Source organism: Dromiciops gliroides, chromosome 1, assembly GCF_019393635.1.
Source record: "Dromiciops gliroides isolate mDroGli1 chromosome 1, mDroGli1.pri, whole genome shotgun sequence".
Lineage (NCBI taxonomy): Eukaryota > Metazoa > Chordata > Mammalia > Microbiotheria > Microbiotheriidae > Dromiciops > Dromiciops gliroides.
In genome coordinates, this window is record NC_057861.1 from 531,921,673 (window position 1) to 531,947,535 (window position 25,863).

At 41.9% G+C, this 25,863-nt stretch overlaps 1 protein-coding gene across 1 annotated transcript in view; it reads left to right on the top strand.

Annotated features, from left to right (window-relative positions):
* Positions 1–25,863, top strand: part of CARD11 (caspase recruitment domain family member 11) — a 104,476-nt gene that overhangs the window by 13,102 nt on the left and 65,511 nt on the right. The window lies entirely within an intron of this gene.

Below are 25,863 nucleotides of genomic sequence, written 5' to 3' on the forward strand. Positions count from 1 at the left end.
TGAGGAATTCTTGTTGTGGGGACTTCCTCCATCAACACAGATTGCAACTCCTCTCCAATGAGAGAATCACAAGATCATAACTCTAAAGTTTCAAAGTATCATAGGGGCATTGGTGGAGATCTGGGAGGGACCATCTGCTCCAACCCCCTCATTGAACATATGAGGAAACTGTGATCCAGGAAGACTGCATTATTTACCCATTAAGCATAAAAGGCAATATTTCACTTAGCACATAAATTCTAAGGAGTTATCTGAGTCATATAGAGGTTAAGCGACTTGTCCAGGGTCACATAGATGAGGCCAGAAGCAGGGTATAATCCCAATCCTAGCACTTAATCCACTATGCTATGCCCACATACCTCTGTGTGCGTTTTTCACATGGTAGGTGCTTAGTAAGTATTGAATGTTGAGTTCACTAACTTTGAACTAATGGTCAAACCTTTGAAAAGCAGTTAGATATGCCTCTTGGGAAGTACACTATTACTAATTCTCAGTCACAAGGGACAACTGAAGGTTGAGGCCTTAAGGCGGGGGGGGGGGGGGGCACACATTGGGGTTGTAGTATAGGAAAGGATGCAACAGAGGAGTGAAAAGATTCTCCCCCACCCCACCCCACTCCCGGGGGTCTCTGTTCTACTCTTCTCCCACTCAGCTGGGAAATATGCCTTTGATCAGAAAGGATGGAATATGATGTTCGTGAGAGGGTGAATAGAAGAAATGTATACATTCCAGGCTTTCCAAAGCCTCAATCCAGCTTGGTTCCTCAGGGTGTTATAAGAATTAATTACAGCCAACTCTTGATTATCTGTGCTAATGGGGGACAGGAATAACATAGATAATTGAAATGTGAGTTGGGGGGCATGGAAGGAGGGGGGAGCCCTTTCCGCTGGAGAACTGTTGATTTTATAGTTAATAAGAGGTTCTGAAGGCCCTTTCTGAATTTCTTTTGCTTGGAGGGTCAGAATTTTAATTTAATCCTCACGGTCTGCAGTAGTGCTCCAAAAATAGTAGTTGCTCAAGCAACACTTGTTAACTAACTTAGGCTCTCACCATAGCATTAGGAGAAGAATTGAAGAAGACTAAAATGTTTGAGTACTATTTGCCCTCTTTCCTCTTGTACGCTATTTGATAGAAGTGATGGTGGTAGTGGTGGCAGTAATGGTGATGATGGTGGTAGTGCCGATAATGGTGATGGTAATGGTTGTGATGGTGGTGATGGTACTGATAATGGTGGTAGTGATGGTGATGGTGGTGGTATTGATGGTGATGATGGTGGTAGTGCCGATAAGGGTGGTGGTAATGGTTGTGACGGTGGTGATGGTACTGATAATGGTGGTAGTGATGGTGATGGTGGTGGCGGGAGTGATGATGATGGCATTGTGGTGATGATGGTAGCGGTGGTGTTAATTATGATGATGATTTGTTGTTCAGTCATTCTGCCTGCCTCTTCAGGACCCCATTTGGTGTTTTTCTCCACAAAAATGGGGAACTGAGGCAAACAGGGTTAAGTGACCTGCCCTGGGTCACATAAGTGTCATATTTGAACTCAGTAAGATCAGTCTTCTTGACTCCAGGCCTGGTGATCTGTCCACTGCACCACCTAGATGCAGGATGATGATGATGAATACAATGATGATGATGATAATATCCAAAAACTTAAGAACAATGTTTTCAATAGGTTTTACCATACAAAATACTTATACTCTCCAAGCTTCATGGGATGAAAAATTTTCAAAATGTAAAAACTGAGCAATAAGAGCCCTCAACTAGTCAACTAGAATATTTAAGTGTTTACTATGTAACAGGAACATAATAGCAAAATCATGTGGGGAGAGGATGAAGGGCACATCATCCCTGTTTTCCTGGCTGCTTTTGAGTTGTACCAAGGATGCTGATGGAGAATGACATCACATCCTAAAACTTTTCCTCAATGACAATGGGCAATTGTTATCTTCACCTAAAAGAATAGTAGCAGGATATCAACTTGTTGCAGACAACCCCACTGAAAAAAAAGAAAAACTGAAAAATGAAGACAAGATGAAGGTGACTATGGCAATGGCAGTAATAATGGTAATTACTAACTAGAGAAGCTAGGTGGCGCTGCAGTGGATAGCGCACCAGGCTTGGAGTCAGGAAGACTCATCTTCCTGAGATCAAATCCAGCTTTGGACAATTACTACCTGTGTGACTCTGTTTGTCTCAGTTTCCTCATCTGTAAAATGAGCCGAAGAAGGAAATGGCAAACCACTCTAGTATCTCTGCCAAGAAAACCCCGAATGGGGTTACAAGGAGTTGGACACTGAACAACAATTGCTAACACCTTATAGATAGAAGAACCTTGTAGGATCACAGATTTTGAGCTGGGAAGGCTTATAGAGATCACCTATTCCAAACCCCTGTTAATATGAATATATGGATCACCTGGATTTAATGGAGGTATCTTATTATCCAAGGGGAGTTTTATGAAACCCTGGATTAATAGGAGCAAAATGTCCTTCAACTGAACTCCAAACTGAACCCAGATAGCTAGCAGATAAAAGACCTTACCTAGTGAATTCTTTTCCCTCAGGATAGTAAGTCCCTATCTTATGGTAACATCTGGGCATCCTCATCCTTGCCAAACCCTTTTTTGGAATCCTGTAGTCATATCATGATGCTTCTGTATTTCCTACATACTTATTATAACTGAAATTGTTAAACTACTTTTTGCTTCTGGGTTGATTTCTGTATCATACTATTGAAACTGACAATGCCCTGTAATCAGGGGACTAAAACCATATATACCCTCAGAAATGGGGAGTCCTCTGAGCTTCTCTCTTAGGAGGGAAGTCTCCATATGATCATGTGTTTTGTTATCTTTTTTCTTGGGACAATAAAATATTAAATTGATTTTTTTTCTGTCTCTGATTTGTAGGAGAAATTAAACATAATTTTCTGACCTGGTTTATTGTAGGAAATGGGCAGATATTTCATGTTCTCTTTCTAGTTAGTAGGAGATATAATATTATGATTTCTCTTATCTGTTTATTAATTTGTAGGAGAAATTAAACATTATTTCTCTGATCTGTTTGTAGGATGCAGGCAGATACAAAAGCTATATTTTAATATTTGACACTCCTCATTTATCAGAGGAGGAAACTGAGACTCAGATAGGATAAGTGACTTGCCTAAAGACAAGTAAGTTAATAAATAGCAGAACGGGGTGGGGGGGGTGGCTAGGTGACAAAGTGGATAAAGCACTGGTCCTGGATTCAGGAGTACTTGAGTTGAAATCCGGCCTCAGACACTTGACATTTACTAGCTGTGTGACTGTGTGACCCTGGGCAAGTCACTTAACCCCCATTGCCCTGCAAAAACAAACAAACAAACAACAACAACAACAAAAAATAAATAGCAGAGCCAGGATTTGAGTCTCTCTCTCTCTCTCTCTCTCTCTCTCTCATTAGCACTCAACCAGGGCTACCTTTAAGCATATTCACATGCACTAAGAAACCAAGACTGATACTGGGAGGGGGGAAAAGTGGGGAAAGGGTCAAGGAGAGAAGCTAGGAGGGACTGGTTAGATAATTAACATACGAGATAATCAGTCCTTGAATAATGAATCACTGGCTTCATTCCTATTTGCAAAATGCCTATGAGTTTTCCAAATGATGGGACATGATGAAATGAGAAACAATACCCTTGACCATTCCTCTGTCTTTGCTACTCTGTCCAGCAATTTGCCAGGGTCACGGTTTTGATGATTTCTTTTCTCTTAGTAAGCACCACTGTGTTCCGGATGAATTCTGGATTGGGTAGCAGACAGTGTCCACATTATTATGATTGTGATGTTATGGAGGAAGGTTTTCCTATCCCTTTCTGTGCAACAGTGGAATATGCTCAGAGGCTGCCTTCCTCAGGTCGCACAGTTTGTGGGGGGAGGGTTGTTATCATTACAGAATCACAGTATCTCAGAGCTGGAAGAGACCTCAGAGGCCCTCTTGTCTGACCCACATCTGAACAAGAATCCTTACTATAGCATACTGATGAGTAATCATTCAGCTTCTGCATGAATACCTTCATCGAGGGGAAACCTGCTGCCTCCTCTATCAGTCCACTCCACTCTTGGAACACTCTAATTGTCATCAATAGTTAATTAATAACTCCCATTTATACATCTCTTTAAGGTTTACAAAGCACTCTCAAAATATATTACCTGATTTGATTCTCAAGACAACTTGATAAGGGAGGTGCTTTTATTGTTTCATTTTTCAATATTTTTTTTGATGAGGCAATTGGGGTTAAGTGACTTTGCCCAGGGTCACACAGCTACTAAGAGTCAAGTGTCTGAGCCCGGATTTGGTTTTTTTGTTTGTTTTTGTTTTTTAGGGCAATGAGGGTTAAGTGACTTGCCCAGGGTCACACAGCTAGTAAGTGTCTGAGGCCAGATGTGAACTCAGGTCCACCTGAATCCAGGGCCACTGCACCACCTAGCTGCCCCTATTGTTTCATTTTACAGGTGAGGCAACTGAAGCTCAGTTAAGTCCATGGAAAAAGCACTTAGTAGCCAAAGGACATGGGTTCTAATCCAGGCCCTGTCACTAGCTAAGTGACCTTGGACAAATATCTTCACTTCTCTGGGCCTCAGTTTCTTCATTTGTAAAACAAAAGGGTTGAACTAGATGAGCTCTAAGGTCTCTTCCAGCCTTAAGTTAATTATTCTTGTGACTCTCCTAGGATGATACAGCTAATAAGTATCTGAAGGTAGATCTGAACTCATAGCTTCCTGACTCCACCTTTGTTATCATTCTTTCCCTAACATCTCAACTGCTTATTCTCAGTAGGTTTGTTCTTGTTCAGTCTTTTCAGTTGAGTCTGACTCTTCATGCATGGCCCCATTTGGGGTTTTCTTGGCAGAGATACTAGAGTGATTTGTCATTTCCTTCTCCAGCTCATTTTACAGATGGGGAAACTGAAGTAAACTGGTTTAAGTGACTTGTCCAGGGTCACACAGCTAGTTAAATGTCTAAGGTCAGATTTGAACTCAAGAAAATTAGTCTTTCTGACTTCAGGCCCAGCATTCTAACCACTGCACTACCTAGCTGCCCTTCTTAATAGGTACCTTTTCTTTATCTGTAGACTAAATTTGCCTCTTTGAACCTTCTACCCCTCATTCCAATTTCTAGCTCCTAGACTGAAGCAAAAGTCTAATCCTTCTTTTATCAGATAGCTATTCTCTTCTCCAATCTAAATGTCCTTAATTCTTTCAACCAATCACTGTAATCATTTGATTGAGTGGCCACCATGTACCAGGCATCTCACAGTGCAAAAGACAAATGTTCTATTTCATCTGTACAAGAACATCTGTTTGGAAGGTCACCAGCTGAGGAAATGACAGCAAATAGTCATTATCCCATGTAATTCTATTTATCCTCTATATATCTTGCTTGTACATAGCTACTTGCATATTGTTTTCCCTATTAGACTGTGTGCCTCTTGAGAGCAAGAACTGATTTTTGCCTTCATTTGTATCCCTAGCATTCAGTTGCTTGTTGACTCTTTTTTCTTTTTTGGGGGGGGGGCAATGGGAGTTAAGTGACTTGCTCAGGGTCACACAACTAGCAAGTGTCAAGTGTCTGAGGTCAGATTTGAACTCAGGTTCTCCTGAATGTAGGGCCGGTGCTTTATCCACTGTACCACCTAGCTGCCCCTACTTGTTGACTTTTTTTTCTTTTTTTTTTTTTTTTTGAGGCAATTGGGGTTAAGTGACTTGCCCAAGGTCACACAGCTAGTAAGTGTTAAGTGTCTGAGGCCGGATTTGAACCCAGGTACTCCTGAATCCAGGGCCGGTGCTCTATCCACTGTGCCATCTAGCTGCCCCCACTTGTTGACTTTTAATGGGAGAATGAACTATTATGGCTAACTCAATCCTCTGCCTACTACAGAATTACTGATTTTCAAAGCATTAGGATCCAAAAAATAATTTTAGTAATGCTAGAATTATAGGAAGGTAGTGATTTTTCTTTGATGATTCTGTAGGCACTTCCAGATTTTGTAGTGCTTTGGGGAAGACCTGAGTTCAAATTCTCTTTGCCTCCAATTCCTCATCCATAAAATGGGGATGATAATAATAGCACCTCCCTCTCAGGGTTTTTTCCAGGATTAAATGGGATAATAATTATAAATCACTTAGCACAGTGCCTGGCACACATAGTAAGAGTATGCAAATGTTGGCTGCTATTCTTGTTATTATTCTTTTGTGTATAGGGATCAGCACACAGGCCAGTTTCACTGGAACAGGAACATCAACTATTGTGCTGAAGAGATTTGGAAGTCAGTCATCTAGTCAGTCAATAAACATTTATTAAATGTCTACTATGTGGTAGGTACAGAGGATACAGATGCAAAAAAGGAAAATAGTCCCTACCCTCAAGGAGCTTATAGTCTAATGTAGAAAGATAACCAAAGGGAATGAGGGGTTAGGTACCCTCTAGGGGCATGATCATAATGGAGTCCAGTTCAAAGGAGAGGAGCTAGATGGGAAATGAAGAGATGTATGGCCTGGAAGCACTCTTTTTAATTTTGTTTTTGGTGGGGCAATGAGGGTTAAGTGACTTACGCAGGGTCACACAGCTAGTAAAGTGTCAAGTTCCAGATTTGAACTCAGGTCCTCCCGAATCCAGGGTTGGTGCTTTATCCACTGTGCCACCTAGCTGCCCCCCAAAGCACTCTTTAAAAGAAGAGTCATTTAAAAGAATTCCTATTCCTAGTGAACCAATGTGGGGTAAATCAGGGTGTGGGGAATTTTAGATACTTCTCTGTATCTTTGAAGATTAGAAATGAGGAAAGTGTCGCTGTAACCTATAGTCGATCCATACTATAGATTCTGGGACAGAGTTGGGTACCACATAAGACTCATGGTCTACACACTTTGCTCACAAGGGAAATGAGGAAGGAAATATGAAAGAGAAGTGCCAAGAAGTTAGTTGAGGTGTTTGCCTTTTCTTTCTCCAGCTCATTTTACAGCCTAGTGGCTGCTAGGTGGTACACTGAATAGAGCACTGGCCTTGGAGTCAGGAAGACCTGAGTTCAAATTCCACCTCAGATACTTCCTTAGCCTTTGTCTGCTTCACTTCTCTCATCTCTGTAGTAATGACACCTGCTTCTCAGGGCTGTTTGTGAGGCTGAGATAAGATCAAATTTGTACAGTCCTTTGTAAACCTTAAAGCTATATCCATGATCGCTATCACATATTTGTCTACCCACAGTTTGCTGGAAGCTCTGTGCTTTTCCAACCTGCCTCACTGATAATCCTAAAGCCCCGTCCTCCCATGTAGCTTCTGGCTCAAAAAGCTCCCATGGCCAAGACAGACTCTTCCATTTTTCACTTAAAGTCCTTCACAATATGGCTCCCTCCTGCTTTTCCAGGTCTGTTGCACATTTCTCTCCACACCCTCCTGTTTCAACTCTTACTATGTGTGCCAGGCACTGTGCTAAGCGATTTACAATTGTTATCTCATCTAATCCTCAAAACAACCCTGACAGGGAGGTGCTATGGTTATCCCCATTTTTGACTTGCCCAAGGTTACACAGATATTAAGTGTCTGAGATCAGATTTGAACTCAGGTCTTCCTGACTCAAGGCCCAGTGCTTTATTCACTGTGTTCCCTTCTTTGTGCCTTCACATAGGCTTCATGTCTGTAATGTAATCCCTTCTCACCTCCCCCTCTTAAACTCTTCCCCGGCTTCATTTGAGTCAAAGTTCAGATGCTACCTCTTATCCAAGACCTTTTCTCATTCTTACTATTATTATGCTCCTCTTCCCTTTATGTGACTATATATCTACTTTGTGTAAAGGCAGTCTGATGTGTAGTGCATTTACTTATCCACATACGTGTTGTTTCCCCCTTGAAAGGTCCTTGACGATAAGAACCATTTCACTTTTGTCCTATCTCTAGCCAGTCCCTGGCACATAGTAGGCACTTAATAAATGCTTCTTGAATTAATGAATCAGTGAATAAGTGCATTGGCTTTAGATGGCACTGACAAGTATATTCTAAGTCTAGATCAATGTTTCCCTAATTTGGCCCCATTGCATTTTGAGACATGAAATATATTGATAAAACATAAAAACATCTTTCACAGAATCCTACCCCACTTAACTGCTCAGTGCTCTAGGCAGCTCTCTCAAACTCATAAATTGCAGAAAAGACGCCAACTTGCATTGGTAGAGGGAAATGAGTCTCCTGGGAATTCTCTATACCAACAAAATCACCAGTCCAGAAGCTATTCCTAGCTAATCGGTGTGGTGTGTGTTGTATTTATCACGGCATGAAGGTGACCTTGGGCTCTCAAAAACTATGCCAATGGAATGTAAGCTCTTGTAGGTGCTAACATGATGCAAAGACCTGGCAATAGACTGAGTCCAATTTCTGATGACCTAGACCACCTAAGTATGGAGAGACTCATGACCAGCAGTCTGGCTACTTAGTGATGAGTGTTTTTGACCATGGCAACCCGTGGGACAAATAAAAATTAAGAATGACCCTCATTCCTCTGTAATCATCTAATTCTGCAGTAACAATGGCAGAATGGTAGAAAGGGGGCAGAAGGGGCTGAGAATCAAATGGTTTTTAAATGGTCTATATAATTTGATTGTTTGGTGTAAAAGTCCTGAAATCCAAAGAGGAAAGACCAAGTGGATGAAAAAAATGTCTGTTTCACAGATTATGACCTTCATTTGGGTGGAAAACCTATGTAACTTATCTATCACTTTGTATATCTGTGGCAGACAATGGAGATGGCCATTGAATTGGACATAGAAGGAGAGAAGGTTGTCTTGTCTTCAGTAAATTGCAAAGTTCTTCTGATGACCCCAAGCTTCTTTAAGAAACAATGGCCCAAGGGCAGCTAGGTGGTGCAGTGGATAGAGCACTGGCCCTAGAGTCAGGAGTACCTGAGTTCAAATCCAGCCTCAGACACTTAACACTTACTAGCTGTGTGACCCTGGGCAAGTCACTTAACCCCAATTGCCTCACCAAAAGAAAGAAAGAAAGAAATGATGGCCCATCATCCCACCAGCACAACAGAGATGCACATAATACAACAATATCCAATAAATTTTAAATGATGATTATAGAGATGGTAGGAAGAAGCAGGCCATAATATACAACCTATGAGGAATTTTGAAGAATAAGAATAAGATATCAAGGAAATACATGATAAGAAGAAAAATTCCCTGGTCAAGTGACAAGGGTAAAAGATGATGACAAATTAATTGCCAGGAATAGTGCAATGGGAAAGGTAGAAAAGTCTGAAGTTTGACCACCCTTTTGGGTAGCTAAGATAGTAGAAGTAGAGAACTTGGGAACTGGGGAAGCTGATAAACTGAGAGATTCAAAATGTCATCAGCATGAATGTTGGTTATCACAATGAAGGTTCCACAGCTTAGTTGCGAGATATGAACAGCTCAATAGCATCAATATTTCTCATGAATCCCCTTTGGCACTGCATGGAACTGAGGATTTGAAAAGCACTGTTGTACACTTCTAATCCATGATTGAATGATAGCAAAAGACAGATGGGAGCATAGATCTAAACCTCAGGCACAGCCAAGGTGAACTGGATGCTATTGTCCTCAAACCAATGAAGGGCACATAATGGATATAATAGTGGAATTCAATACTACACCTAAACACCAAGGTTCTATTCAGACAGATAGAAATAGGAGGCATGTTAAGAGGAATCTCTTACATATGCTCTTATGTAAACAGACATCTAATGGCTTACCTACTGGAAGTCAATCAATCCATAAATTTTTATTCAATGTGCATTTATTAAGCCCTTATTGTGTACAAAGGGCTGTAATAAGTGCTGAGGGTACACAGGCAAAGTGAATTCTAGTACTTGCCCTCAAGTAGCTCCCTTCGACAAAGAGGATATAAGATTGACACAGATAAGTTGAGCACCTATGACATTCAAGAACAGTTATATATTCTGTAGAGAATACAAAGAAGTAGCAGATATAGTCATGGCCCCAAAGGAGCTTACAGCCTTCTTGTCTGGCTGAGAAATAGACCTATAACAAATGAATGAATGTATGATTGGTAAAGAGGTAGGTGGCCTTTGGAGTAAGCAATGAGGCTGAGTCTCCCAAAGAATTAAAGTTCTTGAGGGCAAGGACTGTTTTATTTTCACCTAGCACCATGATGACACATAGTAAACGCTTAATAAATGTTTGTTGATGAATCGATTGAATTGCTTGAGAATGAGTTTACAGACTGTATATTTGGTTACTGTTGAGATATGGATAAGACCCTAGCATAAAAACCTCCTCTCTTCCACTCTATGTCTCTCTGTCTGTCTGTCTATCTGTCTCTGTCTCTCTCTTTCTCTCTGTCTCTGTCCCTCTCTGTTTCTGTCTCTGTCTCTCTCTCCCTCCCTCCCTCCCTTTCTCTCTCTGTCTCTCTGTCTCTCTCTCTCTCTCTCTCACACACACACACTCACTCTCACTCACTTTTGAAGGGAAGTAAGATCACTTATCTCAGTATCTTCTCCCTGACTCTGATCCTAGGAAGCAGTGACCTTGACCAACTAGAAGATCAGGAGACAAAGCTGCTAACAATTAAGCAGTCTCAGTTTGAGATTACCACCTTAGAAATCATCTCATTCACTTTGGTTGCACTTGTCCATTGAACTAATGTGTGAGAAAATGTGCAGTATTACTTTCAACCCTTGAGCAGAAAATGAGGAAGTTGGGGATTTGAATAAAACATCAATTTCAGAATTGATGACCTTCTCCCAGCAACCCACACTCACCAGCCCTGAGATGGGAAGCTGGAATAGACCTTAGAGGGTATTCCAGTCCAATCCCCTCATTTTACAGATGAGGAAACTGAGGCCTAGAGAGATTACTTTCTTGCTTTTGTATTTGTTTCCCTAGCACTTAGTACAGTGCCTGGCTTTTTAATTAATTTATTACCCAAAATTACACAGGTGGGAATAAGCAGCAGAGACCAGATTCACACCCAAGACTTATGACTCTATCTCTACACAGTGATATTCCTGTGGTTTCCCCACCCTTAAGAAAAACTAGTTCAGACTCCATTGCTACCAATGCTCTTTGATTTCCCCCAGCATCTGAGAGGATTTCTGATATCTTCCTCATCTCTCCACAACCCCCCCCCCCCCCCCGCCAGCTACCTCCTGAGCTAGATGGTAAGAGGTAGGGATAGGAGACTGTAAACCTCATTCTCAGTCCCTGCATAAAAAAACTAGGAATCTGCATCTTCCCTAGATATTAACCTTCCAGTTGATTGAAATATATGGCAGATTTACTTTCAAATGCCCAAGCAGCCTCCTCAAAGTGTTGCTGCATTTACCTATTTCCATGATATTTAATAAAAAAATTTTTTTAAACAGCTGGCCCCACTAGTAGCAATATATTTTAAATTGATCGTCACATCGATTCTAAGTATATTTTTGGTGCATTTTATGAATGCAAAAGGAGATTTTGGTATTTGGTCTGTGTGTGCCTGGGTTTCTGAGAGCTCAAAGGATTCCTGCAATGCTGAGGAGAGGAGCTCTGAGCCAAGGAGATAACTTCATTTGCGGTGTTGATAGTGACCTGGGTGCACTATGCTAAATTCCCCTGGTAAATTATTGTACTCTTACTCTAATTTGAATTCTCTTAACTAATGCACACCTTTAATATATGGGCAGAGTTAGGCTGTAACTCAGGGTCCCTGCTTCCCTTCCTCTCCCCTTTTTCAATTTCCTTCTGTTCCCAATTCTCTTATCACTTCCTTTTTTCCTTCTCTCTCTCTCTCTCTCTCTCTCTCTCTCTCTCTCTCTCTCTCTCTCTCTCTGAACTTGTTTTATATCTTTCACCTCACTCTCTTTTCATAAGCCTCCCTTCTTCTTCCTCTTCTTCTTCCTCTTCCTCCTTCCCTTCCCCTTCCCCTCCTCCTCCTCCTCCTCCTCCTTTTTTTTCATAATAGACCTACCTCTTTTTCTCCAGTTCTTCTCTGTCCCCAAGTTCTCCCTAGCTGTTGTCTTGGGGTCCTGATCCCTCTCCCTTTTCAATGATGCCCTTTTCTCTTCTTCAGTGACTATGTCTGTGTCTTACTTACTCTGTCAATTCCATTCAACAAGCATTTTTGGAATATCCACTTCTTCTTAGGCACTGTGCTAAGCCTGGTTTTGTTTTTTTGTTGTGTTTTTTTTTTAAATCTCATCCTGAGATTTCCTCATTGTAGAGACCACCAAATGAGAAAATCCCACATTCCTGGAGCAGTGAATACATAAGTGACTTGCCCATGGTCACACTCTGAGTATGGGTCCAAGGGCTAGATTTTAAATCCAAATTCTCTTGATTGAGAAGCCAGCTTTCTATTCAGTAAACCACATTGCCTCTCAAGCACTGAGCTATAAAACTAAAACAGAGTCATGGTTCAATGGAATGATGGCTGGCTCTGAAGTTACTACAGAGGGACTTGTGTGATCTTGGGCACACTTCTCCTCAGTGAGCTTCAAGTTTTCTCATCTGTAAAGCGGATGGTTGGTTCTGAGGTCCCACCAGATCTAGAATTGTGATTCTCTAGATCTTTAAAAAAATTTAATAGTTTTAGGTTTCAAGAAGCTTACATTCCACACCCAGATCAGTATATACAGAGTTAATACAAAGTCATTTATGGGAAGGGAAGGGCACTAAAAACTGGGGAGATCCAGAAAGGTCTCCTGTAAGAAGTAGCATCTGAACTGTGTTATGAAGAAAGCCAGGAGTCCCATATGGCGTTTCCTGTTACAATGATGTTGCAACTGAATAATTTGGGCATGTTAAGGCTAAAATTCTAGCTAGTCTGTCTAAAATCTCTAATAAGTCGTCGCCAATAAATTATAAGCTTTAGCAAGAGTTAGGCTTTTAAACATTTATTAAGGAAAATAAGAATTTGGTAAAGAGAGAGAGAGAAAGGCCTACATTCATCTATCTATTAAGGGGAGAGCGCATTTCTAGCTCTGCTCTCTGCCAGAGCCCCAGGAAAGAGGCCAGTCAGAGCGCTAGGCTCCCCTCTTCTTCCTCCCACAAGCAAACATCACTTCCTGATGCCAAAGAAAAGATGCATGGTCTTGCCCTCAAAGACCTTCACCTCATGGCAGAGCTTTTCTACAGTAAGTCTCCAGCAGGTGGCATCATTCCAATAGTTACAGACACCTCCCTGATCTGCAGCTAAGGCATGCAGTAGATAGAGCATTAAGCCTAAAACTCAGGTCAGGAAGACTTAAATTCAAATGTGGCCTCAGACACTAGCTGTGTAGTCCTGGGAAAGTCACTTGACTTCTGGCTTCTCGGTTTACTCAACTGTAAAATGGAGATAATTAATAGCATCTGCCTTGCAGGGTTGTTGTGAGACTTGAGGGAAATAATATTTTAAAGTGCTTTGCAGAGCTTAAAATGCTATATAAATGCTAGCTAGCTAGTAGTAGGAATAGGTTTGCTGTTCAGTCATTTTTTTCAGTCATGTCTGAATCTGATCACAACCCTGTTTAGGGTTGTCTCAGCAAAGATACTGGAGTGATTGGTTATTTCCTTTTCCAGCTTATTTTAGAGGTGAGGAAACTGAGGCAAACATGGTGATGCGACTTGCCCAGGGTCACAGAGCTAGTAAGTATATGAGGTCAGATTTGAACTCAGGAAGATGAGTATTCCTAATTACAAGCCCAGTGCTCTATCCACTGAGCCACATAGCTGCCCCAGTAGTAGATGTAATAAAATAAAGTAGTTAAGAATCATCTGTTCCCTCAAGCCAGTAGCATGCTGTCTTGTCATTCCTCACAAAGGACTAAGTGTGAATAGGGTCACTGAAGAACCTTCCTAGGGTCCTTTTCACAAATTGTTCCCATAGTGGGGTCCTCAGGTGACAGTGTCCAACCAGGAAGGAGATGGATGGTCTTCAGCATACGTTTATGAAGCACGTATGTCCCAGATACTGTGTTAAGTGCTGAGTATACAGAGGAAGGGGGCAGCTAGGTGGTACAGTGGATAGAGCACTGGCCCTGAAGTTGGGCAGGACCCGAGTTCAAATATCACCCAAGACACTTACTAGCTGCAAGTCATTAACCCCAATTGCCTTAAACATCCAGGGCCATCTTGTCACTGGACCCAGATGGCTCTGGAGGAGAAAATGAGGCTGGTGACTTTGCACAGCCCTGCCACACTTAAATCCAATACACTGCAAGTCATCATATCTGTCATGAGCCTCTTTGAGAACGAAGGACAAACAACACCAATACAGAGGAAGTCAAGAATGCTCAAAGAACTCCCATCCTAATGGGAAAGACAACATGCATTAAAGATAGACATATTATGAATGGAAGATAATATTAGCAGGAAGAGGGACCAGAAAGGCCTCCTGAGGAATGTGGAGCTTGAATGGAGTCTTGAAGGAAGGTAGGAATAGAAGGTGCAGAGGGAGAGCATGCTAAGCATGGTGAAGGCCAATACAAATGCCCAGAATTGGGAGGTAGGGTGGTATGTGCACAGAATAGCAAGTAGACCATTGTAGCTGAAGGGGAGTGAGGTAAAAGAAGACTGGAAAGGGAGGAAGGGACCAGGTTGAGAGCACTCTTAAAAAAGGATTTTATATTTGGTCCTAGAGGTAATTAATTGGGAATCCTTGGAGTTTGTTGGGAGAGGGGAGGTGACATACTCAAACTTGCAATTTTAAAAGGTCACTTTGGCAGCTGAGTGGGGGATGGACTAGAGTGGGGAGAGACTTGCAGCAGGGAGACTAAGCATCAGGCTATTGCAATAGTCCAGGAATAAGATTATGAAGGCCTATATCATGATGGAGAAGCAGCTGGTGGCTCAATGGATAGAGCAATGGGTCTGGAGTCAGGAAGACCTGATTTCAAATCCAGACTCAGGCACTTACTGGTTGTGTGACCCTGGGCAAGTCATTTAACCTCTGATAGCCTAACAAAATAGATCCACTGGAGAAAGAATTGGCAAACCACTCCAGAATCTTTGCCAAGAAAACCCCAAATAGAGTTACAAAGGGTCAGACAACAACTGAACAATAGCAGTACATCAGGGTAGAGGCTGTGTGAGCAGAGAGGAGACATATGTGAGAGATGCAGTTCAGGCAGAAATCACAAGATTTGGCAATAGATTGGAGATGTGGAGTTGATGTAGGTGAGGAGAGGGAGATGATAACAAGCCTGGGTGACTGGAAGGATGGTGGTGCTTTTGACAATAACAGGAAAGTCTGGAAAAGGAAAAAGTTTTGGGAAACAGATGATGGGGGTTTTGGGGGGACATGTTGAGTTTGAGATGCTTATATCCCCAGTGATTGATATCCAGTGATAGATACCCAACAGGCAGTTGGTGGTACTGGTACACAGTAGAGATTAGGGCTTTATATATGGATCTGGAAATGATTTGCATAGAAATGATAAATTGAACTTATGGGGGCTAAGATCACTGAACAAGATTATATATAGGAAGAAAAGAAGGCCCAAGACAATTACTCAGGGAAATCGATGGTTAGTGAGTATGACCTGAATAAAGATCCAGCAAAGAAAATTGAGAAGGAAAAGTCAGACAAGTAGAAAACCAAGGAAACATAAAGTCACAAAAACCCAGTAAGAAGAGAGCATTCAGAGAGAGAGAGAGAGAGAGAGATAATTCAGGAGAAGCAAATCATCAGTGTCAAATTCATGTTTGTAGGTAGCATGAAAGAAATCAGTAGATAGGGAGAGATTGAAAGGTGTTCTTTGGGAGGTGGGGGGTGGGGCAATGAGGGTTAAGTGACTTGCCCAGGGTCACAAAGCTAGTAAGTATTAAGTGTCTGAGGCTGGATTTGAACTCAGGTCCGCTGAAAGGTGTTCTTGATGATTGCTGTGACATTTTTCAAAAAAAGGGCAGCTAGACGCACTCCTTTTCAATTAGAAAGTTCCTGGGCTTCCTGGGCTGTCTCTCTTCAGGCTCAGAAATATATACCCAGGGTCTTTGGGAGTAGATTGCCTTTTGTGATGCGGACATTTTGGACTATGTGGCAGGTTCCTTTTATTGCCAAAGATTATTCCCTTTTAAGCACTTCACCTATTCCCAGAAAATAAGAACCTTACCTGGGCCTCTCTAATTCTCTCTGGATTTTATTTCCCCATAATCTTAGCCAGGCAGCTTTTCCATTTGTCTGCTTTGGGATTTCTACTTTATTTCTGTAGCCCTAGTCTTCAGGTTTCACTCTCTTGGGAGATGCTACTGCAATAGTAATCTAGCCCCAAACGTTTTGTCTGCTTAGACCCACTGGTTTATCTGTGATTCTGAGATGGAGGAAATTTGATTCTTCAGTGGGGAAGAGCCCAGCCTCTCATCAGTGCTGGGCACAAAGGAAGAACCACATAAATGTTTATTGGTTGCTATTTGAATAGGGCTCTCCTTGATCAGCTCAGAACATTTGCCAGCATGAAGAGTTAAAAAGCAAGAGAAATGTTTTGTTCAATCAGGTCCTATTCTCCCTGAAATAATAACTGGTGTGTTGAAAAGGGGGCTCTTCAAAGGGGGAAAAATCCCATTGGGTGAGTCAGGTACAAAAAGGGGGTGAAGAGTTCCTTTTAATGGAAAGGACATGTTTGGAGCTGGATTTTTCTTTGGAAGCACAGATGCCTTTCAAAAAGGAACTAACTAGAAGTTATTGTTACCTCCACAGTCTCCTGTAGCTAAAAAATATCTGTTCAACTGGTCATTTAAAAATTTAAAATGCACACACACACACACACAACTCAGCAGGAGAGAAATACCTCATTATCACCACAGGCAGCCTTATTTCTCTATGACCAGCTCCAGTCAAGAAACTGCTGTCCAAGGTAGTTTGAGTTGGTGACCTCACCCCTTGATTTGTTTTTGGCAAAATCATACTCCTATGGCAGATTACAGCCACCAGTGATGTCAGATTGCAGTTTAAGCAGCTCTGGAATTGGGAGCAGGATGGAAAGAATATTCATACAGATCAAATGTGATAAATTGGTGCACAATTTAGAACAATTTAAATCTGTCATTCCTAATTGTTTTTTTTTTTTTTAAGTGAAATCAGCTTCTCTGCAGCAATATTAGAGAAATGAAGGCCGGAGGCAGGAAGACTAATTTCTTTCAGAATGCATACCCTTCCAAAAATGCTTTGAGTCAGTCTAAGTTTAAAGACACAAGTAAAGTAACGATTCGGGCACAAGGGGAATGGTATGGTTTGATCAGGCTCATATTCAGATAGGATATGAGCTCCTTGAGGGAAAGGACTGTTTTATACATAGCACAGCACAGCACATCACACACAGAAGGAATTTAATAAATGTTTGTTGATCGAATAATAGATACTCCCTGAATTCTGCAATCATAGCCCCCAGATCTTGGCCCTTTCTTGCAGCTTCCTTAGCAATTCTCCCAAAACAAGAGGCAAAATAGAGAGATTTTCTTTTGGCAGAAACTATCGGTCCTTTGTTGAACTGATTAAATGGCCTTTGTGAGTTTCAGATTAAATACTATAGGTAGAGTACTGATTGAGGAGAAGCATGAGGGTGGATAGGGAGTCCCTGTGTGGACTGGGATGGTAGCCAAGAAGTTTGGTCAGGATATTATATAAAGGGAGGGGTAATAGGAAATGAAGTATTTTTTAAATTATTTTTTTAAATCTAAAATTTATTTTTTTTTGTTTTTTTTTAAGTGAGGCAATTGGGGTTAAGTGACTTGCCCAGGGTCACACAGCTAGTAAGTGTGTGTTAAGTGTCTGAGGCCGGATTTGAACTCAGGTACTCCTGACTCCAGGGCCGGTGCTCTGTCCACTGCGCCATAGCTGCCCCTAAAATTTATTTTTTTTAAATGAAGTATTAAGTCAGAGAGAAGAATGGAGATGAAATAGTAATTTGTAGGGAGTCCTGGGTGTGGGGAGGGGCAGGGAATCATAGAAGTGGAGTGACTGAAGCATAGAGCCAAAGGCAGAGGTCAGCTCTATATTTGAGAGAATAACCAACAGCCTAACTCTGTTAAGGAACAGGCTTTCAGCTTGTGTATCAGAAGCTGTGAATAATGGAACACAGATAATAGTAGATTCCGTTAGCTTTCCACGTGGAATGTCTTATCTCCCAAACTACATTAGGAGCTTCTGGAGAACTAGGACCCATGTTTTATACATTGTTGTATCTGTCCCAGACTCTAAACCAGCACATGTACATAGTGTTGATGACTTACTCGATTGATTTTTTGATACTTACGTATTTGAAAGTATAAAAAAAGGAAAAGCCTGAGGAATCTAATCATTCCCCAGGTTTGGGGGCTGGGACCAACCAACCTTTCTTAAAAGGCTTGGGTAGTATTTGTGACCTAATACAAGACGATTGCTATTTTCAAAAGAAATTTCATCAACAGTCTGGAAATGGCTTTATAAATATTCATTGATGGAAAACACGATCATCTTAATTTTCTTATTAAACCATTCTAATCATTTGCATTTAGTCTATTGCATTTAGTCATTTCTTCAAAATTAACAAGCATTTATTTTCTACCTCCCCCCACCACTATTAGGAAAAACAAAAAATAAAAACCTTTGTAACAAATATGCATAGTCAAGCAAAACAAATTTGCACCTGTAGGCAGCATTTCATAGTAGATAGAGAGCCAGCTTCAAAGTGAGGAAGATCAGGATTCAAGTCCTCCCACTGGCAATATGACTCTGAAGAACTTTCCTCATCTGAGTAGTTTTCTGTGTTGAGGCAATTAGGTGGTACAGTGGATAGAGCACTGACCCTGAAGTTGGGAGGACCTGAGTTCAAATTTCACCTCAGACACTTACTAGCTATGTAACCCTGGGCAAGTCACTTAACCACAATTGCCTTAAACATCTAAGGCCATCTCCACTTGTCCTGATATATATCTTGCCACTGGACCCAGATAGCTCTGGAGGAAAGAGTGAAACTGGTGACCTTGCACAGTTCTTCCTCACTCACTTAAATACAATCCAGTGCAAGTCATGACATCACTCTGATGTCAACAAGTTTCCTGTCTTACTGAAGTCATAGATCCAGGGTTTATCTAATAGGATATAAGCTTATTTCCTTGAGGAAATGCATTATATCCTTTTTCTGTCTTTATATCTCTAGTGCTTAGTCCAGTGCCCAGTATATTGGTGGCATTGTTGTTGAGCTGTTTCTAACTCTTCATGACCCTGTGGACCATACTCTTCATGGGATTTTCTTGGCAAAGATACTGCAGTGGTTTGCCATTTCCTTCTCCAGTGGATTGAGCTAAACAGAGGTTAAGTGACTTGCCCAGAGTCATACAGCTAGTAAGTGTCTGAGGCCAGAATTGAACTTAGGTCTTACTGACAGCAGACCCAGCATTCTATCCACTGAGCCACCTAGCTTCCTGACATCCAACCTCACACAAATACACACCTTTTAGAGCAAATCCTAGTATCAATGCTTCTTGAATTGAAATGTGTATATCATTCACCTACATCATCTCATTTGATCCTCACAGCAATCCTGTGACATACATGGCACTAGTGTTACCACCCCAGCTTTATAGATATGAAAATTAAGGTTCAGAAAGTTTAAATGTTTTGCCTCAGGCCACACAGCAAAAGTGGCACAATCAAGGCCCAGACCAGAATTCCTAATTCCTGGTTCAGTGTTCTCTCCACCAAGGCCTGCATACCAGGGCAGAATCTAAAATCTCTTATTTCCCAGACCAATTCTTTCACCATTAGAACAAATTGTTTTTTTTTTTTCCTGGTCAGCCTTGCAAAGGGTATTTTCAAACTGCTGTGATAAATGTTCCTCTTTAAGGAATCGGGGTCTGGGTCACTGGGCCACTTTTTAAAGAGAATGTTTCTCTTTAAGACCTCCACCTCTTCATGCTGCCCTGGTGGTCCTTGCAGGATGCTGCAGCTTCAAAGACAGACATTCTCTGGAGGCCTGGAGGGTGGGAGGGTCCCATTACCTCCTCAGCTCTCTTTGATGGGGTATATTTCATCCTTTCAAATCATCTTTTCCCCCCTTTTTTTCAACAAGTCCTTTCAATTAAGTGGAGATTTCTTCAGAATAATTAAACTCTCCATATCAAGCAGCTCACTCCAATTACGCAGGCAAATCAATTAATCAAACATACATTTATCTAACTGGCGGCTAACCCCCTTTCTGTTCCAAGGATTTTATTCATCGGTGGCTCTTGGAGATTGAAGGTGGTTGTTCTTCTCCAAGAAGGTCTATTTCAGCGTTGCCTGCTTGGCTCTGACTATGAAGTAGCTTCTCTGTTCCTAAGACTGAGAAATCCACTCAGAGTTGTGTGTAATGTACAATTTCCTAAATTTTGTTTTCAAAATATCTCTACCTTACTAGCTCCTAAAAGGGCAGCATATGGGCCCCCTACTGGTGTTCAGTTTCCCCAGATACTTCTCATCCTTGGTCTTCTTGTTCTCTCTCTCTCTCTCTCTCTCTCTCTCTCTCTCTCTCTCTCTCTCTCTCTCTCTCCTCCTCTCCTCTCCTCTCCTCTCCTCTCCTCTCCCCTCCTCTCCTCTCCTCTCCTCTCCTCTCCTCTCCTCTCCTCTCCTCTCCTCTCCTCTCCTCTCCTCTCCTCTCCTCTCCTCTCCTCTCCTCTCCTCTCCTCTCCTCTCCTCTCCTCTCCTTGTCTCTTTCCTCTCAGGAGCCCCAGAGTTTTGCCTGCCTGCACATTTATTAGAGATAAAAGATACTTTAGATGTCATCCAATCCAACTCCCACATTTTACAGATGAGGAAACTGGGGCTCAAATATGTTGACTCAAAACCATAACTCAGGCAGGGCAAATAGGGTGTTGCCCCTGAGTGCCAAAATTTAGAGTGTGCCAATAGCACTTAGGCCCCTTCAGCAGGTAGAAACAACAGAGCATCTAGTAAGAGGGAGTAATTAGTTCAAATAGCATCAGGAAGATGGATTGTAGGGTTAGCTCCTCTCCAGTCCAGTCCACCCTTCTCCATTCTCCCCAGCAGCAGTTCCTTGGTATCCAGGGAGGATATTCTCTCCCACCAGGTGTTAAGGGCTCTTACCCAAAGCCCAATTTTTCTGTCATGGGTACTGGTTTGTTTCAACTATAGACTAAGAGGGGGACAGCTAGGTGGTTCAGGGTGGGCAGCTAGGTGATACAGTGGATAAAGCACCGGCCCTGGATTCAGAAGAACCTGAGTTCAAATCCAGCCTCAGACACTTGATACTAGCTGTGTGACCCTGGGTAAGTCACTTAACCCTCATTGCCCCAACAAAACAAACCACACCAAAAAAAACAACACAAAAAATGTATAGGCTAATCCAATTTAATGTCGGGAGTAGGTAGCAAAAGTGGGATTAGAATCTGGATTTTCTGACTCTAAATTCAACACTCTTTCCATTGCCCCACCTGCTTTCTTCTTTCATTCTCTGCAGAATGTGTGGGCAGCTAGACGGCACAGTGGATAGAACACTGACCTTAGAGTCAAAAGGACCTGAGTTCAAATCTCACCTCAGACACTTGCTAGCTATGTAACATCTGGGGCCATCCTGATGTAATCTTGCCACTGGACCCAGATGGTTCTGAAAGAGAGAGTGAAGTTGGTGACCTTGCACAGCCTTTCTTCACTTAAATCCAATTCACTGCAAGTCATGACATCACCCCAATGTCATGGTCCTCTTCAAGAACAAAAGACAAATAACAACTCTGCAGAATGTAGCACAACTTTCTACTTCTTCCTCTATCTATTGATACTGAAACAAAAACGTAGAGCCCTTCTTTTCAAGTTTTCTGAGGGATTTTCTTTTTACCATTAGTAGCTCCAGAAAAAAAAAACCCAGGAGCCTAACAAAATAATAAAATAAAAAGAGTAGTTATAAATTATATGAAACTTTAAAAGCCTAAAATGGTTGTAAGTTTTCCAGGTCTTCATTGAAATGCAACTACAATGAGATAAGTTACAGTGTTCCTTTCCTTTTTTCTTACCTCTTCTCCCCCTCCTCCAAGAGCCATCCCTTCTAACAAAGAATAAAAAACAGGGGAGGAAAGTTCAGCAAAATTAACCAATACACTAAGTAAACCTGACATGCAGTATTCTACACACATAATCCCTCTCCTCTGCAAGAAAGTAAGAGAAAAAAGAGAGAAAGGTGCATTCTCCATAGATCTGTGCATTCTAAGCTTTCTCCACATAGCTATCTGTTGGTCCTTGTCTCTGGAATTAGCCCTCTTCTGAGGGATCGATAGCACAATCAAGAAAGATCATTACTGAGCACAGATTTCTCATCCTAAAGTTTAGTCACAGATTAGCTTGTCTGGCATGGCCAATAGGACTCCAAGCCCATATTTCTAACCTTGGCCTTAGTCCTGTCTGGGTTGGATGTTCCACCAAAGCCAATCAGACTTCCAATCAAAGCTAGCCTCTTGTAGGCCTGGTGGGATTCTTAGCACTTATTTCACATTCTTATTCTAAATGTGAGCCCTATATTGTCCCCACTGATGCCAGGCTTCACTCCATTGTTGCTCTATGCAACAATGTTGCAAGTATGTCGCAAGTATCCTCCATCTTCTCATAACAGGGACCTCAAAAGATAGACCTACTTGGGTACAAATTTAGGAAATAAATTAAAATCATCTACTCTTTTTGTTTTTTTTAGTGAGGCAATTGGGGTTAAGTGACTTGCCCAGGGTCACACAACTAGTAAGTGTTAAGTGTCTGAGGCCGGATTTGAACTCAGGTACTCCTGACTCCAGGGCTGTTGCTCTATCCACTGCGCCACCTAGCTGCCCCAAAATCATCTACTCTTAATAGCCAGCTCAGAACTCAAATTGGAAACCCCCAACCACACACAAATACACACCTATTATTAGAGCAGAGCAATGACTAGGAATTTTTATACCCATATCAAATTCAATTCCAGAAGTAGCTGAGTAGCCCAGTTAGGGTTCCTAACTTGGACTTACCAGTTATATAAACTTGGCTTTGGCCTCTCTGTACCTCAGTTTTCTCATCAGTAAAAAGGAATCACAATTGCACCTACCTCCAAGAGCTGCTGTGAGGTTCAAATGAGATACTTTGTATAAAGTGATTTGCAAACCGTAAAACAATAGATAGATAGCTATTGTTGTTGTCATAATGGTTGCTGTTGTTGTTATTATTATTAGAGGAATGTGAGAGAAGACTCAGTCTACCACCAATATAGTTGCCCTGAGAAAGGGGGTGGCCCAGGGCAGCTGGGTGGCACAGTGGATAAAGCACCGGCCTTGGATTCAGGAGGACCTGAGTTCAAATCCAACCTCAGACACTTGACACTTACTAGCTGTGTGACTCTGGGCAAGTCACGTAACCCCAACTGCCTCACCAAAAAAAAAAAAAGAGAGAGAAAGGGGGTGGCCCTTCTGGTCTGAAATTCTACTGCATGATCCATGGTTCCATCTTCCCCATCTCCTAAGAGGAAGGAATCAGGAGGGTGTTGATGGTAAATGGGGAGGGAGCATGGGGAAGAGGATGTGATAGCAGGAAAGTTGGCTTTGTGAATAATATGCCACACTAGCAAGACTCTACACTGGGCAAGGGAACAGGTGATAAGGGCAGCAAAGGATTATGGGGACCAGGGGCATAATATGGCTTGGGGGGAGAACCATGGTCCCATATCCCCAGGAGTTATCTTAGGGATCATCTAGTCCAAGGTCCTCAATTTACAGATAAGGAAACATAATGACTCGCCCCAAATCACACAGGTAATAAATAGCAGAGCCAGGATTTGAACCTAGGTCCTCTGTCTCTAAATCTAGTGTTCTCAGAATCCCACTGTTCAGATATGCATTAGACAAGATAACCTCTGAGGTTCCTTCATTTCTGAGACTCTGAAGTTCTCAGCACATTTGCAGAGCACAGATGGCTGATGGGTCCCATGTTCAATGACTGGAAAAGTATTTCTTGCCTCTGTTTCTCAGCTCTGCCCACTTCCCCAGGTTCTAAATGATGATTCATCTTTCAGGTAAACCCTACAGAGTGATTTTTAGGGAAAAAAATTTTACACACATAACACTATTAATAGATGATTCCCATTAAAAGTAGTTTTCTTTTGTTTAGTAGCCATGCCCTTCAGGAGAAAAGTTTCCTTTCACTGAGACTGTGGAAACACAAATAAATATGGTGCTGCATAATTGAACTGAATGAATTCCAGAATCATGGAGTGAAAGGACAGTTAGAGGTCATAGCAAAGGTCCCACTGTACTCTGCTTCAGCTAAACCATATCTGCCAAATCTGTTCAGGTCAGGGCCCCCCATTTTAGGAAGGATATTGATGAATTGAAGAAAATTCAAAGGGGATCAAGCAGGATGGCGGAAGTACTAATGTCACTGTCACATGAGGCTGAGTAGAAGAAAATAGGGATGTTTACCTTGAAGAAAAGAAACAAAAGGGGGAAAAGATGTCTATTTTCCTGAGACACCATATAGTATTATGAGAAGAGTACTGGGTTTGGGGTGACAAGGAAGACTGTCTTGAAGAATAAAGATGGTAAAAGGACTTGAAAGCCAACAACACAGAGAGCGATTTAGGGGCAGCTAGGTGGTGCAGTGAATAGAGCACCGGCCCTGGAGTCAGGAGGACCTTAGTTCAAATCCTGCCTCAGACACTTAATACTAACTAGCTGTGTGACCCTGGGCAAGTCACTTAACCCCAATTGCCTCACCAAAAAAAATACAAAGAGCAATTGGAGGCTCTGAGGATTGTTTCAGGTTTTTTGGTCCAGACCCATAACTTCATTGATCTCAGAAATTCCCCGATGAAGCAACTCCCTCTACTAATGAATAAGTTCAATTATTCTGCAACTTAAAAGTTTTAGGGAGTTGTTGGGAGGCCATGAAAAGGTGGCTTGCCCAGAATCATCAACATGTCTCAGAGTCAAACTTGGACCTAGGGTGTCCTGACTTAGAGGCCAGCTCCATACCTCATGCTGCCTCACAAAGGATGTTTACCTTGGAGAAAAGAAAGGGAGGGGTAGAAGGAAGTGGTCAGCAGTCTTCCAGGTCTTGAAGGGTTGGAAGCATGATGAGGAATTAGGCTCATTTTGCTTTTCCCCATCAGGCAGAACTCAGAGCAGAGGGTAGAAACTTCCAAGGGGGCAGAGTTTGTCACCATGTCAGAGCTATCCCATGGGGAAATAGGCCAACTCTTAAGGAAACGATTTCCCCATCATGTGAAGAGGAATCTTGTAGAGGGGATGCCTGACCAACCTCTGACCCAAGCAGAAATCTCTTCTGTAGGGGCAGCTAGGTAGAGCAATGGATAAAGCACCAGCCCTGGATTCAGGGGGACCTGAGTTCAAATCTGGCCTCAGACACTTGACACTTACTAGGTGTGTGACCCTGGGCAAGTCACTTAACCCCAATTGCCTCACCAAAAAAAAAAAAAATTCTCTTCTGTAGCATCCCTTCCAGTATTCTCCTCTTGAACTCTCCTAGTGGTAGTATGCAGTGACCCAGCCCTTTGTTTGGTAGCTCCAATTGTCAGATAGTTCTTCGTGTTGAAGGAAAAAAAAACCTACCCATTGGTTCTTCACTTGGAAGCATAACGAATAGAGAATGGTGGAATTAGAGTTGGGAAGATCTGGGTTCAAAACCTCCTTCTAATATATCTTAGCTATATGACCATGTGCATCTTTCTGGATCTCAGTTTCCTCATATGTAAAATGGGGCTTATAAAATGTGTCCTATTTGTGCATATAAGTCAGGCATGGTGGTTAGAATGTTGAATTTGGAGTAAGGAAGAACTGAGTTTAAATCCTACTTCAGAAACCTACCAGCTATGTGACCCTAGGCAAGTCACTTGACTCTCTGTGCCTCAGTTTCCTCACATGTA